This window comes from Orcinus orca, unplaced genomic scaffold (assembly GCF_937001465.1).
Source record: "Orcinus orca unplaced genomic scaffold, mOrcOrc1.1 scaffold_23, whole genome shotgun sequence".
NCBI lineage: Eukaryota > Metazoa > Chordata > Mammalia > Artiodactyla > Delphinidae > Orcinus > Orcinus orca.
This window is the reverse complement of record NW_026043884.1, coordinates 7,461,972-7,483,965: the sequence shown is the minus strand read 5'-3', so window position 1 is coordinate 7,483,965 and position 21,994 is coordinate 7,461,972.

The window sequence follows — 21,994 nt, the reverse complement described above, 5'->3', positions numbered from 1 at the left end:
AGGTTTGTGAATTACAGTGCCCCTGAGCTCCTTTCTTCAACTCGCTTTCTTGTGAGGTGGCCGCAACACTGCAGGATTGTTTCAGGCCCTAATCTGGTTCCGGCACGGCACGCTTAGCCTTTGGTTAATTCCTCCTCCTGGTGGGAAATGAGAGTTAAATTTGCCCGTCCAGACACCTCCAGCTAGTCTCTCATTGGTCCTCCCTATTCCTGTTCATCTTCCGCAGAAATTGCAAACTGGGCCAAACAGGAGGTTAAAGGCACTGACTCTCCAAGTCGGGAGAGTGGTAGTAAAGCATCTGGAATGTTGTACCCGAGTACCAGGGGACGAGAACTGAGACATATTGGAACACGTCTCCCGATCACACGGTTGATCATACTCTGGGTTCCACATGCATGATTTAGCTGAAGGAAGAATCCCTTAAACCTGGAGAGTTGAGACCCGTGGAATGGGTACCATGCAATATGACTTCAAAGGGTCTTCATTTGCTCACCGTACCTCTCCAATCCTATCACTGCTGCGTTTATGCCCCTGTACACACGCTTGATTCTCTTTCGGAGACATAGCGATCCATAGGTTTTAAGATACTTACTGGTCAGGTACATTCTTAGGCGTTTATTATGGGGTGTTGAGTGATTTCGTTGAGCAAGGAGTAGCTCTTGTCTATTACATATTTGGCTTAAGGAACTTTATCTGTGCTCATTTCAATCTCTGGTTTTATGCAGCACCCCAACTCACCTTTCCCCTTAAGCAAGCATAAGTTGGTTTTCTAAATTTGAGACCCTGTTCTCTTTTGTAATCCACTTCCTGTGTAGCCAAGTTTACATTCCGTGTATTAGTGATATCTTATGATGTTTCTTTTCCTGTGTGACTTATTTCAGTTAGAATCATCATACCTGAATCCACTCATTATGCTGCTACGGGCCTGATGACATAGATTTCATTGCTGAGTGATATTGCATTGTACATAAGTACCACAACTTCTTTATCCATTTTTCACTTTCTGCGATATTGAACTAGTCCCGTAAAAGAGTTTCTTGTAAACGGAGCCATCCCAAACTTAGGGGTGGCTGTGTCTTTTTGATTTTAATTTCCCTAAGCTATAGGGCCATAAGTGGAAGTGCCCTAGGCTCTGTTGCTTTGTTTTTTAGATGTTTCAGGAAACACCATACACTTCTCCCGAGTGGATGTTGGCAATATACATTTCGCCCATCAGCATAACAAGGCTCCCAGTTCTCCATGGCCTGTCCTGCCTTTCTGGATTTTACACTTTTTTCAGATGGCCCTTTTCACCGGGTGGAAGTGAGACTTCATTGTAGTGCAGATTTCCTTTGCAAGCTTGCTTGGTTGGCCAAAAAGGGCGTATGCGTTTTTTCCTGAATATATTCAGGAAAAAACGCATACGCCCTTTTTGGCCAAGTGCATCATTTTGGACGTTCTGCCTCTTTTCCTATGCTTTAAATGCAATTCCAGTCTACCTCCTGAAATCGGTTTCCTGCAATTCTGCCCCGCTTTCAAGTCCTCTTGGCAGCCTTACTTCAGTATATTTTTGGACGATAGCTGTCATTTATAACTCTGCAGGTTTATGAATTACAGTGTCCCTGAGTTCCTTTCTTCAACTCGCTTTCTTGTGCGCTGGCCGCAACACCACAGGATTGCTTCAGGCCCTAATCTGTTTCCGGCACGGCACGCTGAGCCTTTGGTTAATTCCTCTTCCTGGTGGGAAATGAGAGTTAAATTTGCCCATCCAGACAACTCCAGGTAGTCTCTCATTGATTCTCCCTATTCCTGTTCATCTTCCGCAGAAATTGCAAACTGGGCCAAACAGGAGGTTAAAGGCACTGACTCTCCAAGTCGGGAGAGTGTTAGTAAAGCGTCTGGAATGTTGCACCCGAGTACCAGGGGATGAGAACTGAGACATATTGGAATACATCTCAGGATCACACGGTTGATCATACTCTGGGTTGCACATGCATGTTTTAGCTGAAGGAAGAATCCCTTAAACCTGGAGAGTTGAGACCCGTGGAATGGGTACCATGCAATATGACTTCAAAGGGTCTTCATTTGCTCACCGAACCTCTCCAATCCTATCACTGCTGCGTGTATGCCCCTGTACTCATGCTTGATTCTCTTTCGGAGACATAGCAATCCATAGGTTTTAAGATACTTACTAGTCAGGTACATTCTTAGGCGTTTAATATGGGGTGTTGAGTCCATTTCATTGAACAAGGAGTAGCTCTTGTCTATTACATATTTGGCTTAAGGAACTTTATCTGTGCTCATTTCAATCTCTGGTTTTATGCAGCACCCCAACTTACCTTTCCTCTTAAGCAAGCATAAGTTGGTTTTCTAAATTTGAGACCCTGTTCTCTTTTGTAATCCAGTTCCTGTGTAGCCAAGATTACATTCCGTGTATTAGTGATATCTTATGATGTTTCTTTTTCTTGTGACTTATTTCAGTTAGAATCATCATACCTGAATCCACTCATTATGCTGCTACGGGCCTGATGACATAGATTTCATTGCTGAGTGATATTGCATTGTACGTAAGTACCACAACTGCTTTATCCATTTTTCACTTTCTGCGATATTGAACTTGTACCGTAAACGAGGGTCTTGTAAGCAGAGCCATCCCAAACTTTGGGGTGGCTGTGTCTTTTTGATTTTAATTTCCCTAAGCTATAGGACCATAAGTGGAAGTGCCCTAGGCTCTGTTGCTTTGTTTCTTAGATGTTTCAGGAAACACCATACACTTCTCCCAAGTGGCTGTTGGCAATTTACATCCCGCTCATCAGCATAACAAGGCTCCCAGTTCTCCATGGCGTGTCCTGCCTTTCTGGATTTTACACTTTTTTCAGTTGGCCCTTTTCACCGGGGGGAAGTGAGACTTCATTGTAGTGCAGATTTCCTTTGCAAGCTTGCTTGGTTGTCCAAAAAGTGCGTATGCGTTTTTTCCTGAATATATTCAGGAAAAAACGCATACGCCGTTTTTGGCCAAGTGCATCATTCTCGACGTTCTGCCTCTTTTCCTATGCTTTAAATGCAATACCAGTCTACCTCCTGAAATCGGTTTCCTGCAATTCTGCCCCGCTTTCAAGTCCTCTTGACAGCCTTACTTCAGTATATTTTTGGACGATAGCTGTCATTTACAACTCTGCAAGTTTGTGAATTACAGTGCCCCTGAGCTCCTTTCTTCAACTCGCTTTCTTGTGAGCTGGCCGCAACACCGCAGGATTGCTTCAGGCCCTAATCTTGTTCTGTCATGGCCCGCTGAGCCGTTGGTTAATTCCTCTTCCTGGTGGGAAATGAGATTTAAATTTGCCCGTCCATATACCTCCAGCTAGTCTCTCATTGGTCCTCCCTATTCCTGTTCATCTTCCGCAGAAATTGCAAACTGGGCCAAACAGGAAGTTAAAAGCACTGACTCTCCAAGTCGGGAGAGTGTTAGTAAAGTGTCTGGAATGTTGTACCCGAGTACCAGGGGTCGAAAACTGAGATATATTCGAACATGTCTCCTAATCACACGGTTGATCATACTCTGGGTTCCACATGCATGTTTTAGCTTAAGGAAGAATCCCTTAAACCTGGAGATTTGAGACCCGTGGAAAGGGTACCATGCAATATGACTTCAAAGGGTCTTCATTTGCTCACCGAACCTCTCCAATCCTATCACTGCTGCGTTTATGCCCCTGTACACACGCTTGATTCTCTTTCGGAGACATAGCAATCCATAGGTTTTAAGATACTTACTAGTCAGGTACATTCTTAGGCGTTTAATATGGGGTGTTGAGTCCATTTCTTTGAGCAAGGAGTAGCTCTTGTCTATTACATATTTGCCTTAAGGAACTTTATCTGTGCTCATTTCAATCTCTGGTTTTATGCAGCACCCCAACTCACCTTTCCCCTTAAGCAAGCATAAGTTGGTTTTCTAAATTTGAGACCCTCTTCTGTTTTGTAATTCAGTTCCTGTGTAGCCAAGTTTACTTTCCGTGTACTAGTGATATCTTATGATGTTTCTTTTTCTGTGTGACTTATTTCAGTTAGAATCATCATACCTGAATCCTCTCATTATGCTGCTACGGCCCTGATGACATAGATTTCATTGCTGAGTGATATTGCATTGTACGTAAGTAGCACAAGTTCTTTATCCATTTTTCACTTTCTGCGATATTGAACTTGTCCCGTAAACGAGTTTCTTGTAAACAGAGCCGTCCCAAACTTTGAGGTGGCTGTGTCTTTTTGATTTTAATTTCCCTAAGCTATAGGACCGTAAGTGGAAGTGCCCTAGGCTCTGTTGCTTTGTTTCTTAGGTGTTTCAGGAAACACCATACACTTCTCCCAAGTGGCTGTTGGCAATTTACATCCCGCCCATCAGCATAACAAGGCTCCCAGTTCTCCATGGCCTGTCCTGCTTTTCTGGATTTTACACTTTTTTCAGATGGCCCTTTCGACCGGGGGGGAAGTGAGACTTCATTGTAGTGCAGATTTCCTTTGCAAGCTTGCTTGGTTGGCCAAAAAGGGCGTATGTGTTTTTTCCTGAATATATTCAGGAAAAAACGCATACGCCCTTTTTGGCCAAGTCCATCATTGTGGACGTTCTGCCTCTTTTCCTATACTTTAAATGCAATTCCAGTCTACCTCCTGAAATCGGTTTCCTGCAATTCTGCCCCGCCTTCAAGTCCTCTTGGCAGCCTTACTTCAGTATATTTTTGGACGATAGCTGTCATTTATAACTCTGCAGGTTTGTGAATTACAGTGCCCCTGAGCTCCTTTCTTCAACTCGCTTTCTTGTGAGCTGGCCGCAACACTGCAGGATTGCTTCAGGCCCTAATCTGGTTCCAGAACGGCACGCTGAGCCTTTGGTTAATTCCTCTTCCTGGTGGGAAGTGAGAGTTAAATTTGCCTGTCCAGACACCTCCAGCTAGTCTCTCATTGGTTCTCCCTATTCCTGTTCATCTTCCGCAGAAATTGCAAACTGGGCCAAACAGGAGGTTAAAGGCACTGACTCTCCAAGTCGGGAGAGTGTTAGTAAAGCGTCTGGAATGTTGCACCCGAGTACCAGGGGATGAGAACTGAGACATATTGGAACACGTCTCCCGATCACACGGTTGATCATACTCTGGGTTCCACATGCATGTTTTAGCTGAAGGAAGAATCCCTTAAACCTGGAGAGTTGAGACCCGTGGAATGGGTACCATGCAATATGACTTCAAAGGGTCTTCATTTGCTCACCGAACCTCTCCAATCCTGTCACTGCTGCGTTTATGCCCCTGTACACACGCTTGATTCTCTTTCGGAGACATAGCAATCCATAGCTTTTAAGATACTTACTAGTCAGGTACATTCTTAGGCGTTTAATATGGGGTGTTGAGTCCATTTCGTTGAGCAAGGAGTAGCTCTTGTCTATTACATATTTGGCTTAAGGAACTTTATCTGTGCTCATTTCAATCTCTGGTTTTATGCAGCACACCAACTCACCTTTCCCGTTAAGCAAGCATATGTTGGTTTTCTAAATTTGAGACCCTGTTCTCTTTTGTAATCCAGTTCCTGTGTAGCCAAGTTTACATTCCGTGTATTAGTGATATCTTATGATGTTTCTTTTTCTGTGTGACTTATTTCAGTTAGAATCATCATACCTGAATCCACTCATTATGCTGCTACGGGCCTGATGAAATAGATTTCATTGCTGAGTGATATTTCATTGTACGTAAGTACCAAAACTTCTTTATCCATTTTTCACTTTCTGCGATATTGAACTTGTACCGTGAATGAGGTTCTTCTAAGCAGAGCCGTCCCAAACTTTGAGGTGGCTGTGTCTTTTTGATTTTAATTTCCCTAAGCTATAGGACCATAAGTGGAAGTGCCCTAGGCTCTGTTGCTTTGTTTCTTAGATGTTTCAGGAAACACCATACACTTCTCCCAAGTGGCTGTTGGCAATTTACATCCCGCTCATCAGCATAACAAGGCTCCCAGTTCTCCATGGCGTGTCCTGCCTTTCTGGATTTTACACTTTTTTCAGTTGGCCCTTTTCACCGGGGGGAAGTGAGACTTCATTGTAGTGCAGATTTCCTTTGCAAGCTTGCTTGGTTGTCCAAAAAGTGCGTATGCGTTTTTTCCTGAATATATTCAGGAAAAAACGCATACGCCGTTTTTGGCCAAGTGCATCATTCTCGACGTTCTGCCTCTTTTCCTATGCTTTAAATGCAATACCAGTCTACCTCCTGAAATCGGTTTCCTGCAATTCTGCCCCGCTTTCAAGTCCTCTTGGCAGCCTTACTTCAGTATATTTTTGGACGATAGCTGTCATTTACAACTCTGCAAGTTTGTGAATTACAGTGCCCCTGAGCTCCTTTCTTCAACTCGCTTTCTTGTGAGCTGGCCGCAACACCGCAGGATTGCTTCAGGCCCTAATCTTGTTCTGTCATGGCCCGCTGAGCCGTTGGTTAATTCCTCTTCCTGGTGGGAAATGAGATTTAAATTTGCCCGTCCATATACCTCCAGCTAGTCTCTCATTGGTCCTCCCTATTCCTGTTCATCTTCCGCAGAAATTGCAAACTGGGCCAAACAGGAAGTTAAAAGCACTGACTCTCCAAGTCGGGAGAGTGTTAGTAAAGTGTCTGGAATGTTGTACCCGAGTACCAGGGGTCGAAAACTGTGATATATTCGAACATGTCTCCTAATCACACGGTTGATCATACTCTGGGTTCCACATGCATGTTTTAGCTTAAGGAAGAATCCCTTAAACCTGGAGATTTGAGACCCGTGGAAAGGGTACCATGCAATATGACTTCAAAGGGTCTTCATTTGCTCACCGAACCTCTCCAATCCTATCACTGCTGCGTTTATGCCCCTGTACACACGCTTGATTCTCTTTCGGAGACATAGCAATCCATAGGTTTTAAGATACTTACTAGTCAGGTACATTCTTAGGCGTTTAATATGGGGTGTTGAGTCCATTTCTTTGAGCAAGGAGTAGCTCTTGTCTATTTCATATTTGCCTTAAGGAACTTTATCTGTGCTCATTTCAATCTCTGGTTTTATGCAGCACCCCAACTCACCTTTCCCCTTAAGCAAGCATAAGTTGGTTTTCTAAATTTGAGACCCTCTTCTGTTTTGTAATTCAGTTCCTGTGTAGCCAAGTTTACTTTCCGTGTACTAGTGATATCTTATGATGTTTCTTTTTCTGTGTGACTTATTTCAGTTAGAATCATCATACCTGAATCCTCTCATTATGCTGCTACGGCCCTGATGACATAGATTTCATTGCTGAGTGATATTGCATTGTACGTAAGTAGCACAAGTTCTTTATCCATTTTTCACTTTCTGCGATATTGAACTTGTCCCGTAAACGAGTTTCTTGTAAACAGAGCCGTCCCAAACTTTGAGGTGGCTGTGTCTTTTTGATTTTAATTTCCCTAAGCTATAGGACCGTAAGTGGAAGTGCCCTAGGCTCTGTTGCTTTGTTTCTTAGGTGTTTCAGGAAACACCATACACTTCTCCCAAGTGGCTGTTGGCAATTTACATCCCGCCCATCAGCATAACAAGGCTCCCAGTTCTCCATGGCCTGTCCTGCTTTTCTGGATTTTACACTTTTTTCAGATGGCCCTTTCGACCGGGGGGGAAGTGAGACTTCATTGTAGTGCAGATTTCCTTTGCAAGCTTGCTTGGTTGGCCAAAAAGGGCGTATGTGTTTTTTCCTGAATATATTCAGGAAAAAACGCATACGCCCTTTTTGGCCAAGTCCATCATTGTGGACGTTCTGCCTCTTTTCCTATACTTTAAATGCAATTCCAGTCTACCTCCTGAAATCGGTTTCCTGCAATTCTGCCCCGCCTTCAAGTCCTCTTGGCAGCCTTACTTCAGTATATTTTTGGACGATAGCTGTCATTTATAACTCTGCAGGTTTGTGAATTACAGTGCCCCTGAGCTCCTTTCTTCAACTCGCTTTCTTGTGAGCTGGCCGCAACACTGCAGGATTGCTTCAGGCCCTAATCTGGTTCCAGAACGGCACGCTGAGCCTTTGGTTAATTCCTCTTCCTGGTGGGAAGTGAGAGTTAAATTTGCCTGTCCAGACACCTCCAGCTAGTCTCTCATTGGTTCTCCCTATTCCTGTTCATCTTCCGCAGAAATTGCAAACTGGGCCAAACAGGAGGTTAAAGGCACTGACTCTCCAAGTCGGGAGAGTGTTAGTAAAGCGTCTGGAATGTTGCACCCGAGTACCAGGGGATGAGAACTGAGACATATTGGAACACGTCTCCCGATCACACGGTTGATCATACTCTGGGTTCCACATGCATGTTTTAGCTGAAGGAAGAATCCCTTAAACCTGGAGAGTTGAGACCCGTGGAATGGGTACCATGCAATATGACTTCAAAGGGTCTTCATTTGCTCACCGAACCTCTCCAATCCTGTCACTGCTGCGTTTATGCCCCTGTACACACGCTTGATTCTCTTTCGGAGACATAGCAATCCATAGCTTTTAAGATACTTACTAGTCAGGTACATTCTTAGGCGTTTAATATGGGGTGTTGAGTCCATTTCGTTGAGCAAGGAGTAGCTCTTGTCTATTACATATTTGGCTTAAGGAACTTTATCTGTGCTCATTTCAATCTCTGGTTTTATGCAGCACACCAACTCACCTTTCCCGTTAAGCAAGCATATGTTGGTTTTCTAAATTTGAGACCCTGTTCTCTTTTGTAATCCAGTTCCTGTGTAGCCAAGTTTACATTCCGTGTATTAGTGATATCTTATGATGTTTCTTTTTCTGTGTGACTTATTTCAGTTAGAATCATCATACCTGAATCCACTCATTATGCTGCTACGGGCCTGATGAAATAGATTTCATTGCTGAGTGATATTTCATTGTACGTAAGTACCAAAACTTCTTTATCCATTTTTCACTTTCTGCGATATTGAACTTGTACCGTGAATGAGGTTCTTCTAAGCAGAGCCGTCCCAAACTTTGAGGTGGCTGTGTCTTTTTGATTTTAATTTCCCTAAGCTATAGGACCATAAGTGGAAGTGCCCTAGGCTCTGTTGCTTTGTTTCTTAGGTGTTTCAGGAAACACCATACACTTCTCCCGAGTGGCTGTTGGCAATTTACATCCCGCCCATCAGCATAACAAGGCTCCCAGTTCTCCATGGCCTGTCCTGCCTTTCTGGATTTTACACTTTTTTCAGATGGCCCTTTTCACCGGGGTGGAAGTGAGACTTCATTGTAGTGCAGATATCCTTTGCAAGCTTGCTTGGTTGGCCAAAAAGGGCGTATGCGTTTTTTCCTGAATATATTCAGGAAAAAACGCATACGCCCTTTTTGGCCAAGTGCATCATTGTTGACGTTCTGCCTCTTTTCCTATGCTTTAAATGCAATTCCAGTCTACCTCCTGAAATCGGTTTCCTGCAATTCTGCCCCGCTTTCAAGTCCTGTTGGCAGCCTTACTTCAGTATATTTTTGGACGATAGCTGTCATTTATAACTCTGCAGGTTTGTGAATTACAGTGCCCCTGAGCTCCTTTCTTTAACTCGCTTTCTTGTGAGCTGGCCGCAACACCGCAGGATTGCTTCAGGCCCTAATCTGGTTCCGGCATGGCACGCTGAGCCTTTGGTTAATTCCTCTTCCTGGTGGGAAATGAGAGTTAAATTTACCCGTCCAGACACCTCCAGCTAGTCTCTCATTGGTTCTCCCTATTACTGTTCATCTTCCGCAGAAATTGCAACCTGGGCCATACAGGAAGTTAAAGACACTGACTCTCCAAGTCGGGAGAGTGTTAGTAAAGCGTCTGGAATGTTGCACCCGAGTACCAGGGGACGAGAACTGAGACATATTGGAACACGTCTCCCGATCACACGGTTGATCATACTCTGGGTTCCACATGCATGATTTAGCTGAAGGAAGAATCACTTAAACCTGGAGAGTTGAGACCCGTGGAATGGGTACCATGCAATATGACTTCAAAGTGTCTTCATTTGCTCACCGAATGTCTCCAATCCTATCATTGCTGCATTTATGCCCCTGTACACATGCTTGATTCTCTTTCAGAGACATAGCAATCCACAGCTTTTAAGATACTTACTAGTCAGGTACATTGTTAGGCGTTTAATATGGGGTGTTGAGTCCATTTCGTTGAGCAAGGAGTAGCTCTTGTCTATTCCATATTTGGCTTAAGGAACTTTATCTGTGCTCATTTCAATCTCTGGTTTTATGCAGCACCGCAACTCTCCTTTCCCCTTAAGCAAGCATAAGTTGGTTTTCTAAATTTGAGACCCTGTTCTCTTTTGTAATCCAGTTCCTCTGTAGCCAAGTTTACATTCCTTGTATTAGTGATATCTTATGATATTTCTTTTTCTGTGTGACTTATTTCAGTTAGAATCATCATACCTGAATCCACTCATTATGCTGCTACGGGCCTGATGACATAGATTTCATTGCTGAGTGATATTTCATTGTACGTAAGTACCAAAACTTCTTTATCCATTTTTCACTTTCTGCGATACTGAACTTGTACCGTGAATGAGGTTCTTGTAAACAGAGCCGTCCCAAACTTTGAGGTGGCTGTGTCTTTTTGATTTTAATTTCCCTAAGCTATAGGACCGTAAGTGGAAGTGCCGTAGGCTCTGTTGCTTTGTTTCTTAGGTGTTTCAGGAAACACCATACACTTCTCCCAAGTGGCTGTTGGCAATTTACATCCCGCCCATCAGCATAACAAGGCTCCCAGTTCTCCATGGCCTGTCCTGCTTTTCTGGATTTTACACTTTTTTCAGATGGCCCTTTTGACCGGGGGGAAGTGAGTCTTCATTGTAGTGCAGATATCCTTTGCAAGCTTGCTTGGTTGGCCAAAAAGGGCGTATGCGTTTTTTCCTGAATATATTCAGGAAAAAACGTATACGCCCTTTTTGGCCAAGTGCATCATTGTCGACGTTCTGCCTCTTTTCCTATGCTTTAAATGCAATTCCAGTGTACCTCCTGAAATCGGTTTCCTGCAATTCTGCCCCGCTTTCAAGTCCTCTTGGAAGCCTTACTTCAGTATATTTTTGGACGATAGCTGTCATTTATAACTCTGCAGGTTTGTGAATTACAGTGTCCCTGAGCTCCTTTCTTCAACTCGCTTTCTTGTGAGCTGGCCGCAACACCGCAGGATTGCTTCAGGCCCTAATCTGGTTCCGGCACAGCACACTGAGCCTTTGGTTAATTCCTCTTCCTGGTGGGAAATGAGAGTTAAATTTACCCGTCCAGACACCTCCAGCTAGTCTCTCATTGGTTCTCCCTATTACTGTTCATCTTCCGCAGAAATTGCAAACTGGGCCAAACAGGAAGTTAAAGACACTGACTCTCCAAGTCGGGAGAGTGTTAGTAAAGCGTCTGGAATGTTGCACCCGAGTACCAGGGGACGAGAACTGAGACATATTGGAACACGTCTCCCGATCACACGGTTGATCATACTCTGGGTTCCACATGCATGATTTAGCTGAAGGAAGAATCCCTTAAACCTGGAGAGTTGAGACCCGTGGAATGGGTACCATGCAATATGACTTCAAAGGGTCTTCATTTGCTCACCGTACCTCTCCAATCCTATCACTGCTGCGTTTATGCCCCTGCACACATGCTTGATTCTATTTTGGAGACATAGCGATCCATAGCTTTTAAGATACTTACTAGTCAGGTACATTCTTAGGCGTTTAATATGGGGTGTTGAGTCCATTTCGTTGAGCAAGGAGTAGCTCTTGTCTATTCCGTATTTGGCTTAAGGAACTTTATCTGTGCTCATTTCAATCTCTGGTTTTATGCAGCACCCCAACTCACCTTTCCCCTTAAGCAAGCATAAGTTGGTTTTCTAAATTTGAGACCCTTTACTCTTTTGTAATCCAGTTCCTGTGTAGCCAAGTTTACATTCCGTGTATTAGTGATATCTTATGATGTTTCTTTTTCTGTGTGACTTATTTCAGTTAGAATCATCATACCTGAATCCACTCATTATGCTGCTACGGGCCTGATGACATAGATTTCATTGCTGAGTGATATTGCATTGTACGTAAGTACCACAACTTCTTTATCCATTTTTCACTTTCTGCGATATTGAACTTGTACCGTGAATGAGGTTCTTGTAAACAGAGCCGTCCCAAACTTTGAGGTGGCTGTGTCTTTTTGATTTTAATTTCCCTAAGCTATAGGACCATAAGTGGAAGTGCCCTAGGCTCTGTTGCTTTGTTTTTTAGATGTTTTAGGAAACACCATACACTTCTCCAGAGTGGCTGTTGGCAATTTACATTCCGCCCATCAGCATAACAAGGCTCCCAGTTCTCCATGGCCTGTCCTGCCTTTCTGGATTTTACACTTTTTTCAGATGGCCTTTTTGACCGGGGGGAAGGGAGACTTCATTGTAGTGCAGATTTCCTTTGCAAGCTTGCTTGGTTGGCCAAAAAGTGCGTATGCGTCTTTTCCTGAATATATTCAGGAAAAAATGCATACGCCCTTTTTGGCCAAGTGCATCATTGTCAACGTTCTGCCTCTTTTCCTATGCTTTAAATGCAATTCCAGTCTACCTCCTGAAATCAGTTTCCTGTAATACTGCCCCGCTTTCAAGTCCTCTTGGCAGGCTTACTTCAGTATATTTTTGAACGATAGCTGTCATTTATATCTCTGCAGGTTTGTGAATTACAGTGCCCCTGAGCTCCTTTCTTCAACTCGCTTTCTTGTGAGCTGGCCGCAACACCGCAGGATTGCTTCAGGTCCTAATCTGGTTCCGGCACGGCAGGCTGAGCCTTTGGTTAATTCCTCTTCCTCTTGGGAAATGACAGTTAAATTTGCCCGTCCAGACACCTCCAGCTAGTCTCTCATTGGTTCTCCCTATTCCTGTTCACCTTCCGCAGAAATTGAAAACTGGGCCAAACAGGAGGTTAAAGGCACTGACTCTCCAAGTCGGGAGAGTGTTAATAAAGCGTCTGGAATGTTGCACCCGAGTACCAGGGGACGAGAACTGAGACATATTGGAACACGTCTCCAGATCACACGGTTGATCATACTCTGGGTTCCACATGCATGATTTAGCTGAAGGAAGAATCCCTTAAACCTGGAGAGTTGAGACCCGTGGAATGGGTTCCATGCAATATGATTTCAAATGGTCTTCATTTGCTCACCGAACCTCTCCAATCCTATCACTGCTGCGTTTATGCCCCTGTACACACGCTTGATTCTCTTTTGGAGACATAGCGATCCATAGCTTTTAAGATACTTACTAGTCAGGTACATTCTTAGGCGTTTAATATGTGATGTTGAGTCCATTTCGATGAGCAAGGAGTAGCTCTTGTCTATTACATATTTGGCTTCAGGAACTTGATCTGTGCTCATTTCAATCTCTAGTTTTATGCAGCACCCCAACTCACCTTTCCCCTTAAGCAAGCATAAGTTGGTTTTCTAAATTTGAGACCCTGTTCTCTTTTGTAATCCAGTTCCTGTGTAGCCAAGTTTACATTCTGTGTATTAGTGATATCTCATGATGTTTCTTTTTCTGTGTGACTTATTTCAGATAGAATCATCATACCTGAATCCACTCATTATGCTGCTACGGGCCTGATGACATAGATTTCATTGCTGAGTGATATTGCATTGTACATATGTACCGCAACTGCTTTATCCATTTTTCACTTTCTGTGATATTGAACTTGTCCCGTAAACGAGTTTCTTGTAAACAGAGCCTTCCCAAACTTAGGGGTGGCTGTGTCTTTTTTATTTTAATTTCCCTAAGCTATAGGACCATAAGTGGAAGTGCCCTAGGCTCTGTTGCTTTGTTTTTCAGATGTTTCAGGAAACACCATACACTTCTCCCCAGTGGCTGTTGGCAATTTACATCCCGCCCATCAGCATAACAAGGCTCCCAGTTCTCCATGGCCTGTCCTGCCTTTCTGGATTTTACACTTTTTACAGATGGCCCTTTTGACCCAGGGGAAGTGAGACTTCTTTGTAGTGCAGATTTACTTTGCAAGCTTGCTTGGTTGGCCAAAAATGGCGTATGCGTTTTTTCCTGAATATATTCAGGAAAAAATGCATACGCCCTTTTTGTCCAAGTGCATCATTTTGGACGTTCTGCCTCTTTTCCTATGCTTTAAATGCAATTCCAGTCTACCTCCTGAAATCGGTTTCCTGCAATTCTGCCCCGCTTTCAAGTCCTCTTGGCAGCCTTACTTCAGTATATTTTTGGACGATAGCTGTCATTTATAACTCTGCAGGTTTGTGAATTACAGTGCCCCTGAGCTCGTTCTTCAACTCGCTTTCTTGTGAGCTGGCCGCAACACCGCAGGATTGCTTCAGGCCCTAATCTGTTTCCGGCATGGCACGCTGAGCCTTTGATTAATTCCTCTTCCTGGTGGGAAATAAGAGTTAAATTTGCCCGTCCAGACACCTCCAGCTAGTCTCTCATTGTTTCTTCCTATTCCTGTTCATCTTCCGCAGAAATTGCAAACTGGGCCAAACAGGAGGTTAAAGGCACTGACTCTCCAAGTCGGGAGAGTGTTAGTAAAGCGTCTGGAATGTTGCACCCGAGTACCAGGGGACGAGAACTGAGACATATTGGAACACGTCTCCCGATCACACGGTTGATCATACTCTGGGTTCCACATGCATGATTTAGCTGAAGGAAGAATCCCTTAAACCTGGAGAGTTGAGACCCGTGGAATGGGTACCATGCAATATGACTTCAAAGGGTCTTCATTTGCTCACCGAACCTCTCCAATCCTATCACTGCTGCGTTTATGCCCCTGTACACACGCTTGATTCTCTTTCGGAGACATAGCGATCCATAGGTTTTAAGATACTTACTAGTCAGGTACATTCTTAGGCGTTTAATATGGGGTGTTGAGTCCATTTCATTGAACAAGGAGTAGCTCTTGTCTATTACATATTTGGCTTAAGGAACTTTATCTGTGCTCATTTCAATCTCTGGTTTTATGCAGCACCCCAACTCACCTTTCCCCTTAAGCAAGCATAAGTTGGTTTTCTAAATTTGAGACCCTGTTCTCTTTTGTAATCCAGTTCCTGTGTAGCCAAGTTTACATTGGGTGTATTAGTGATATCTTATGATGTTTCTTTTTCTGTGTGACTTATTTCAGTTAGAATCATCATACCTGAATCCACTCATTATGCTGCTACGGGCCTGATGACATAGATTTCATTGCTGAGTGATATTGCATTGTACGTAAGTACCACAACTTCTTTATCCATTTTTCACTTTCTGTGATATTGAACTTGTCCCGTAAACGAGTTTCTTGTAAACCGAGCCGTCCCAAACTTTGGGGTGGCTGTGTCTTTTTTATTTTAATTTCCCTAAGCTATAGGACCATAAGTGGAAGTGCCCTAGGCTCTGTTGCTTTGTTTTTCAGATGTTTCAGGAAACACCATACACTTCTCCCCAGTGGCTGTTGGCAATTTACATCCCGCCCATCAGCATAACAAGGCTCCCAGTTCTCCATGGCCTGTCCTGCCTTTCTGGATTTTACACTTTTTACAGATGGCCCTTTTGACCCAGGGGAAGTGAGACTTCATTGTAGTGCAGATTTCCTTTGCAAGCTTGCTTGGTTGGCCAAAAAGGGCGTATGTGTTTTTTCCTGAATATATTCAGGAAAAAACGCATACGCCCTTTTTGGCCAAGTCCATCATTGTGGACGTTCTGCCTCTTTTCCTATACTTTAAATGCAATTCCAGTCTACCTCCTGAAATCGGTTTCCTGCAATTCTGCCCCGCCTTCAAGTCCTCTTGGCAGCCTTACTTCAGTATATTTTTGGACGATAGCTGTCATTTATAACTCTGCAGGTTTGTGAATTACAGTGCCCCTGAGCTCCTTTCTTCAACTCGCTTTCTTGTGAGCTGGCCGCAACACTGCAGGATTGCTTCAGGCCCTAATCTGGTTCCAGAACGGCACGCTGAGCCTTTGGTTAATTCCTCTTCCTGGTGGGAAGTGAGAGTTAAATTTGCCTGTCCAGACACCTCCAGCTAGTCTCTCATTGGTTCTCCCTATTCCTGTTCATCTTCCGCAGAAATTGCAAACTGGGCCAAACAGGAGGTTAAAGGCACTGACTCTCCAAGTCGGGAGAGTGTTAGTAAAGCGTCTGGAATGTTGCACCCGAGTACCAGGGGATGAGAACTGAGACATATTGGAACACGTCTCCCGATCACACGGTTGATCATACTCTGGGTTCCACATGCATGTTTTAGCTGAAGGAAGAATCCCTTAAACCTGGAGAGTTGAGACCCGTGGAATGGGTACCATGCAATATGACTTCAAAGGGTCTTCATTTGCTCACCGAACCTCTCCAATCCTGTCACTGCTGCGTTTATGCCCCTGTACACACGCTTGATTCTCTTTCGGAGACATAGCAAACCATAGCTTTTAAGATACTTACTAGTCAGGTACATTCTTAGGCGTTTAATATGGGGTGTTGAGTCCATTTCGTTGAGCAAGGAGTAGCTCTTGTCTATTACATATTTGGCTTAAGGAACTTTATCTGTGCTCATTTCAATCTCTGGTTTTATGCAGCACACCAACTCACCTTTCCCGTTAAGCAAGCATATGTTGGTTTTCTAAATTTGAGACCCTGTTCTCTTTTGTAATCCAGTTCCTGTGTAGCCAAGTTTACATTCCGTGTATTAGTGATATCTTATGATGTTTCTTTTTCTGTGTGACTTATTTCAGTTAGAATCATCATACCTGAATCCACTCATTATGCTGCTACGGGCCTGATGAAATAGATTTCATTGCTGAGTGATATTTCATTGTACGTAAGTACCAAAACTTCTTTATCCATTTTTCACTTTCTGCGATATTGAACTTGTACCGTGAATGAGGTTCTTCTAAGCAGAGCCGTCCCAAACTTTGAGGTGGCTGTGTCTTTTTGATTTTAATTTCCCTAAGCTATAGGACCATAAGTGGAAGTGCCCTAGGCTCTGTTGCTTTGTTTCTTAGATGTTTCAGGAAACACCATACACTTCTCCCAAGTGGCTGTTGGCAATTTACATCCCGCTCATCAGCATAACAAGGCTCCCAGTTCTCCATGGCGTGTCCTGCCTTTCTGGATTTTACACTTTTTTCAGTTGGCCCTTTTCACCGGGGGGAAGTGAGACTTCATTGTAGTGCAGATTTCCTTTGCAAGCTTGCTTGGTTGTCCAAAAAGTGCGTATGCGTTTTTTCCTGAATATATTCAGGAAAAAACGCATACGCCGTTTTTGGCCAAGTGCATCATTCTCGACGTTCTGCCTCTTTTCCTATGCTTTAAATGCAATACCAGTCTACCTCCTGAAATCGGTTTCCTGCAATTCTGCCCCGCTTTCAAGTCCTCTTGGCAGCCTTACTTCAGTATATTTTTGGACGATAGCTGTCATTTACAACTCTGCAAGTTTGTGAATTACAGTGCCCCTGAGCTCCTTTCTTCAACTCGCTTTCTTGTGAGCTGGCCGCAACACCGCAGGATTGCTTCAGGCCCTAATCTTGTTCTGTCATGGCCCGCTGAGCCGTTGGTTAATTCCTCTTCCTGGTGGGAAATGAGATTTAAATTTGCCCGTCCATATACCTCCAGCTAGTCTCTCATTGGTCCTCCCTATTCCTGTTCATCTTCCGCAGAAATTGCAAACTGGGCCAAACAGGAAGTTAAAAGCACTGACTCTCCAAGTCGGGAGAGTGTTAGTAAAGTGTCTGGAATGTTGTACCCGAGTACCAGGGGTCGAAAACTGTGATATATTCGAACATGTCTCCTAATCACACGGTTGATCATACTCTGGGTTCCACATGCATGTTTTAGCTTAAGGAAGAATCCCTTAAACCTGGAGATTTGAGACCCGTGGAAAGGGTACCATGCAATATGACTTCAAAGGGTCTTCATTTGCTCACCGAACCTCTCCAATCCTATCACTGCTGCGTTTATGCCCCTGTACACACGCTTGATTCTCTTTCGGAGACATAGCAATCCATAGGTTTTAAGATACTTACTAGTCAGGTACATTCTTAGGCGTTTAATATGGGGTGTTGAGTCCATTTCTTTGAGCAAGGAGTAGCTCTTGTCTATTTTATATTTGCCTTAAGGAACTTTATCTGTGCTCATTTCAATCTCTGGTTTTATGCAGCACCCCAACTCACCTTTCCCCTTAAGCAAGCATAAGTTGGTTTTCTAAATTTGAGACCCTCTTCTGTTTTGTAATTCAGTTCCTGTGTAGCCAAGTTTACTTTCCGTGTACTAGTGATATCTTATGATGTTTCTTTTTCTGTGTGACTTATTTCAGTTAGAATCATCATACCTGAATCCTCTCATTATGCTGCTACGGCCCTGATGACATAGATGTCATTGCTGAGTGATATTGCATTGTACGTAAGTAGCACAAGTTCTTTATCCATTTTTCACTTTCTGCGATATTGAACTTGTCCCGTAAACGAGTTTCTTGTAAACAGAGCCGTCCCAAACTTTGAGGTGGCTGTGTCTTTTTGATTTTAATTTCCCTAAGCTATAGGACCGTAAGTGGAAGTGCCCTAGGCTCTGTTGCTTTGTTTCTTAGGTGTTTCAGGAAACACCATACACTTCTCCCAAGTGGCTGTTGGCAATTTACATCCCGCCCATCAGCATAACAAGGCTCCCAGTTCTCCATGGCCTGTCCTGCTTTTCTGGATTTTACACTTTTTTCAGATGGCCCTTTCGACCGGGGGGGAAGTGAGACTTCATTGTAGTGCAGATTTCCTTTGCAAGCTTGCTTGGTTGGCCAAAAAGGGCGTATGTGTTTTTTCCTGAATATATTCAGGAAAAAACGCATACGCCCTTTTTGGCCAAGTCCATCATTGTGGACGTTCTGCCTCTTTTCCTATACTTTAAATGCAATTCCAGTCTACCTCCTGAAATCGGTTTCCTGCAATTCTGCCCCGCCTTCAAGTCCTCTTGGCAGCCTTACTTCAGTATATTTTTGGACGATAGCTGTCATTTATAACTCTGCAGGTTTGTGAATTACAGTGCCCCTGAGCTCCTTTCTTCAACTCGCTTTCTTGTGAGCTGGCCGCAACACTGCAGGATTGCTTCAGGCCCTAATCTGGTTCCAGAACGGCACGCTGAGCCTTTGGTTAATTCCTCTTCCTGGTGGGAAGTGAGAGTTAAATTTGCCTGTCCAGACACCTCCAGCTAGTCTCTCATTGGTTCTCCCTATTCCTGTTCATCTTCCGCAGAAATTGCAAACTGGGCCAAACAGGAGGTTAAAGGCACTGACTCTCCAAGTCGGGAGAGTGTTAGTAAAGCGTCTGGAATGTTGCACCCGAGTACCAGGGGATGAGAACTGAGACATATTGGAACACGTCTCCCGATCACACGGTTGATCATACTCTGGGTTCCACATGCATGTTTTAGCTGAAGGAAGAATCCCTTAAACCTGGAGAGTTGAGACCCGTGGAATGGGTACCATGCAATATGACTTCAAAGGGTCTTCATTTGCTCACCGAACCTCTCCAATCCTGTCACTGCTGCGTTTATGCCCCTGTACACACGCTTGATTCTCTTTCGGAGACATAGCAATCCATAGCTTTTAAGATACTTACTAGTCAGGTACATTCTTAGGCGTTTAATATGGGGTGTTGAGTCCATTTCGTTGAGCAAGGAGTAGCTCTTGTCTATTACATATTTGGCTTAAGGAACTTTATCTGTGCTCATTTCAATCTCTGGTTTTATGCAGCACACCAACTCACCTTTCCCGTTAAGCAAGCATATGTTGGTTTTCTAAATTTGAGACCCTGTTCTCTTTTGTAATCCAGTTCCTGTGTAGCCAAGTTTACATTCCGTGTATTAGTGATATCTTATGATGTTTCTTTTTCTGTGTGACTTATTTCAGTTAGAATCATCATACCTGAATCCACTCATTATGCTGCTACGGGCCTGATGAAATAGATTTCATTGCTGAGTGATATTTCATTGTACGTAAGTACCAAAACTTCTTTATCCATTTTTCACTTTCTGCGATATTGAACTTGTACCGTGAATGAGGTTCTTCTAAGCAGAGCCGTCCCAAACTTTGAGGTGGCTGTGTCTTTTTGATTTTAATTTCCCTAAGCTATAGGACCATAAGTGGAAGTGCCCTAGGCTCTGTTGCTTTGTTTCTTAGGTGTTTCAGGAAACACCATACACTTCTCCCGAGTGGCTGTTGGCAATTTACATCCCGCCCATCAGCATAACAAGGCTCCCAGTTCTCCATGGCCTGTCCTGCCTTTCTGGATTTTACACTTTTTTCAGATGGCCCTTTTCACCGGGGTGGAAGTGAGACTTCATTGTAGTGCAGATATCCTTTGCAAGCTTGCTTGGTTGGCCAAAAAGGGCGTATGCGTTTTTTCCTGAATATATTCAGGAAAAAACGCATACGCCCTTTTTGGCCAAGTGCATCATTGTTGACGTTCTGCCTCTTTTCCTATGCTTTAAATGCAATTCCAGTCTACCTCCTGAAATCGGTTTCCTGCAATTCTGCCCCGCTTTCAAGTCCTGTTGGCAGCCTTACTTCAGTATATTTTTGGACGATAGCTGTCATTTATAACTCTGCAGGTTTGTGAATTACAGTGCCCCTGAGCTCCTTTCTTTAACTCGCTTTCTTGTGAGCTGGCCGCAACACCGCAGGATTGCTTCAGGCCCTAATCTGGTTCCGGCATGGCACGCTGAGCCTTTGGTTAATTCCTCTTCCTGGTGGGAAATGAGAGTTAAATTTACCCGTCCAGACACCTCCAGCTAGTCTCTCATTGGTTCTCCCTATTACTGTTCATCTTCCGCAGAAATTGCAACCTGGGCCATACAGGAAGTTAAAGACACTGACTCTCCAAGTCGGGAGAGTGTTAGTAAAGCGTCTGGAATGTTGCACCCGAGTACCAGGGGACGAGAACTGAGACATATTGGAACACGTCTCCCGATCACACGGTTGATCATACTCTGGGTTCCACATGCATGATTTAGCTGAAGGAAGAATCACTTAAACCTGGAGAGTTGAGACCCGTGGAATGGGTACCATGCAATATGACTTCAAAGTGTCTTCATTTGCTCACCGAATGTCTCCAATCCTATCATTGCTGCATTTATGCCCCTGTACACATGCTTGATTCTCTTTCAGAGACATAGCAATCCACAGCTTTTAAGATACTTACTAGTCAGGTACATTGTTAGGCGTTTAATATGGGGTGTTGAGTCCATTTCGTTGAGCAAGGAGTAGCTCTTGTCTATTCCATATTTGGCTTAAGGAACTTTATCTGTGCTCATTTCAATCTCTGGTTTTATGCAGCACCGCAACTCTCCTTTCCCCTTAAGCAAGCATAAGTTGGTTTTCTAAATTTGAGACCCTGTTCTCTTTTGTAATCCAGTTCCTCTGTAGCCAAGTTTACATTCCTTGTATTAGTGATATCTTATGATATTTCTTTTTCTGTGTGACTTATTTCAGTTAGAATCATCATACCTGAATCCACTCATTATGCTGCTACGGGCCTGATGACATAGATTTCATTGCTGAGTGATATTTCATTGTACGTAAGTACCAAAACTTCTTTATCCATTTTTCACTTTCTGCGATACTGAACTTGTACCGTGAATGAGGTTCTTGTAAACAGAGCCGTCCCAAACTTTGAGGTGGCTGTGTCTTTTTGATTTTAATTTCCCTAAGCTATAGGACCGTAAGTGGAAGTGCCGTAGGCTCTGTTGCTTTGTTTCTTAGGTGTTTCAGGAAACACCATACACTTCTCCCAAGTGGCTGTTGGCAATTTACATCCCGCCCATCAGCATAACAAGGCTCCCAGTTCTCCATGGCCTGTCCTGCTTTTCTGGATTTTACACTTTTTTCAGATGGCCCTTTTGACCGGGGGGAAGTGAGTCTTCATTGTAGTGCAGATATCCTTTGCAAGCTTGCTTGGTTGGCCAAAAAGGGCGTATGCGTTTTTTCCTGAATATATTCAGGAAAAAACGTATACGCCCTTTTTGGCCAAGTGCATCATTGTCGACGTTCTGCCTCTTTTCC